Genomic DNA, 3,375 nt, shown 5'->3' on the forward strand with positions numbered 1-3,375 from the left:
GCTCGTGTTTGATTGCTATGCCGTGAGTCGGCAGGGCCCCTCTTGTGGTCCTGTAGGACGCCCTCTGGGTCCTGGGACCCTGCCTGCCTGCACCAACCAAATCTGACTCCAAGTGGGAAACGTCAAGGTCGCCCCCTCCGCCCGCCGCCGTCTGCCCACTCTGACAAGCAGGTCCCTGGCAGCTTGAGCCCAAGGTGGTGCTTAATTCTTTGAGGACCATCACTATATTGTACGACTGAAACTAATGTAGTTGCTGTACGGTAACCATACTGGAATTAAAATAAGATGAAATAAAATAATAAAAGCTGGGGCCGGGCACCTGGGTGGCTCAGCCGGTTAAGCCTCCGACTCTTGATTTTGGCTCAGGTCACCATCTCAGGGTTCGTAGTTGGAGTGAGCTGCTCTGTGCTGACAGCGCGGAGCCTGCTCGAGATTCTCTCTCTCCCTTTCTCTCTCTCTCTCTGCCCCTCCCTCACACTCTCTCTTCTCAACAATAAACTTAAAAAAAAAAAAAAGCCGGGGAAAGGTGTGCCGTTGTCCCCCCTCCCACTTTGCTGGAGCTTACCTGGACGTTAGCCTTCTTTTGGAGGAAGCAAGCCCACTTTCCCTGCCAGGGGTCTCTGGAGCTTTCCAGCCTGACTGACTCTGACTCCTGTTACGGTTCTTAGGAGCCAGGAGCCGGGAGGGATTTCCTCAAGGTGAGCAATGCTTTTCATGCCTTCAAGTTGGGTCTGGTTTATTCAAGTGCCTGTGGGCCCTTCTGGGAGAGGGCCCCCTCCCCCACCCCCGCCACCTGCCTGGGCATCCTGGGAAGTCCCCACCCGGTTCACCTAGGTCCCTACGTTCCCCCCCCATCCCTGCCTCATGGAGGAGCACCCCCAAAAGCGGGCCGCACCAGCGGGTTCGCTCCTGGGCTTGATGGTCCCGCTATACCGAGCGCCACAAATCACTATGGTGTGAGACAGGACAGTCCCTGCAATCAGGCTTCAGTCCCAAATTTGTTTATTACTTCTAGAGGGTTGCTTCTCATTTAGGGGAATCTCCAGGGTTTTCTGTGGTTAAGAGGATGTCCTGTGAATAGACTTCACTTCTTCATGTACCGTTTGGATGGCCTTTTTTTTTTTTTTTTCTCTTGCCCACTCATTCTGGCTGCTTTTGGCCTTTTAAACAGGGAGGAGCACATTTGATGGTCCTTTAAAGGAGGGGAGAGGAGACAGAGACCCACGTGGCAGACCCAGAAGTGGGGAGCTGACTCAGACCCCAAAGTGCGGCTTAGTGACGTCTCTGTATGAGTCTCCTGTGACCTGAGGCTTCGGCTCAGAACCGAGTATGTATTCGAGGAAGAAACCTGATTTATTATGACAGAAAAATGCTAACGCGTGTTGAAGGACTGAATCTCGTAGAAGTCTCTGTTCTCAGTCTGACTGAGCCCTGGGTGAGCCTTGAGCAGGTGCATCATGACTGTAGCTCGTCGAGCCACATCCCACTTCCTGAAGCTGGTGCTCGGGTGAAAGTCTGCCTTTCGGTCCTCCTGCTCGTTCGGTCTGCGTGGTGAACAGGTAGGGCTGGGTCCTATACTGCCGCCCGTCTGTTTGGGTTTTCTTTTTTTTAGTGACTTGTCTTGTGCTAAAAATGCACGTAACAAAATTTCCCATCTTGACCAGCACGAAATGCACAATTCTGCAGTGTTAAGTATGTCCGTATCGTTGTACGCCCATCTCCCCACCCCCCCCCCGCCCCTGCCGGAACTTTCCACCTTCCCAACCTGAAACTCTGTCCCATGAAACACTGCCCCCCGTCCTGTCGCAGCCCCTGGCGCCCCACGTCCTACTTTCTGTCTTTATGGACTGGCTTCCTCTGGGCCCTCACAGAGCCGGAATCATACAATATCTGTCCCTGCGGTGACCGGCTGCCTCACCCAGCATCATGCCCTCGAACTTCAGCCGCATGGTAGCAGCTGTCAGAGTTCCCTTCCTTGTTAAGGTTGAGTCACATACCACGGTGTGGATGGACTCCAGGTCGTCCATACATCCCTCGACGGACTCTCCGATCACTTCCGTTATTACTTGGTGAATAATGCTGCGGTGAGCGTGGTGTGCAAATATTTCCTCAAGGTCCCGCTTTCGAGTTTTTGGCATCGCGAGCGGAACGAGAAGCAGCATTGCCGGGGCAGGCCCTACCGGGACCCTCGTGATCCTTGGGAAAGCAGCACCATCCGAGACCTACCAGGGTGGAAATACTACCTCCTGCCCCGGGGGACGAATCTGTGACTTGGAAGCAGCAGGGGGTTGACCCTCAGCCCCAGCAGCCATACCAGAGCCAAGACGTCGTCTTCCTCCCAAGTCCCTTTCTCTGTCCACCTGCTTCGCGGCGGATTCCCCAGCAACTACACGATCGAAGTCTGTGTCTGATGGCAATGTGAAGCGCTGGTTACGTCCAAGGCTCACGTGGCATCACTCAGTGTCGTGGCCAGCAGTGTCGGGGAGGAGCAGCATGTGAGAGGTGCTCGGAATGGCCCTTGGCGGGCAGTTAGGAAGATGTGTTCGACTTCGGGACTCAAGCAAAATGCTCCTTCGGGACTCATCCCTTCTTACCTGGCTGCCCCCTGTGCCATGGGAGCTGCCTCCAGAGGTGTCTTTGTTTTATTTATTTTTGAAAGAGAGAGAGAGAGAGAGAGAGAGGGAGACAACAAGCAGGGAGGGGCAGAGAGAGAAGGAGAATCGGAAGCAGCTCCAGGCTCCGAGCTGTCAGCATGGAGCCCGACGCAGGGCTGGAACTCAGCGGGGACCAACACTCTTGATCAGAGTGCGGCCTCGAACAGCCGGGGTACAGAGTTTTTAAAGCCGACCACATCGTTTGATCATCACCTGGAAACAGAACGGAGAATGAGTTCCCAGATGAGTTAGAAACAGTTGCCGCATGAGGTGGTTATTTTAGACTTTCTGCCCCTAAGTTGCAACCAGTGGGTCTCCTTGACCCTGACTCTGATGCTCTTTTCTTTGAGCTTTGGTTTCCTTCATTGGTGAAGCCTGATTTACAGGAGTATAGAGCATAATTTACAAGAGTGAAGCAAGGCTGTTATCTCTTGACCTTCAGTGTCAGAACAAAGCTGTTATTTTTTAAGCTACATGTTAGCCCTACACTACAATTTAACCCTTACATTTCCCCCTTTTCTTGTCAGTGAATCAATCCCTTGATTCATCACTAGGAACTAAGGGGACATAGTTGGACCTCATCATCATAATCTTTATTTCACCAACTCGCCTCTTGACATACTAACCAATTGATAATGCGCGGGCCGATAGTTAACCCGAGAAGTAACAACAGCAGTGGCCCAGCAATAGGGGTGAGCAGTGATGTGAGCCAGAGGGACCG

The 3,375-nt window shown here is 53.0% G+C and overlaps 1 long non-coding RNA gene across 1 annotated transcript; it reads right to left on the reverse strand.

The window, feature by feature from the left end:
* Window positions 1-955: 955 nt before the first annotated feature.
* LOC122231181 lies at window positions 956-2,687 on the reverse strand. Its single transcript, XR_006208354.1, has 2 exons — window positions 1,998-2,687; window positions 956-1,626 (listed from the first exon to the last, which is right to left on the reverse strand). It is a non-coding gene; the product is annotated as an uncharacterized LOC122231181 (long non-coding RNA).
* Window positions 2,688-3,375: the final 688 nt, after the last annotated feature.

The sequence above is a fragment of the Panthera tigris genome, chromosome D1, assembly GCF_018350195.1.
Source record: "Panthera tigris isolate Pti1 chromosome D1, P.tigris_Pti1_mat1.1, whole genome shotgun sequence".
In the NCBI taxonomy this organism is placed as follows: domain Eukaryota; kingdom Metazoa; phylum Chordata; class Mammalia; order Carnivora; family Felidae; genus Panthera; species Panthera tigris.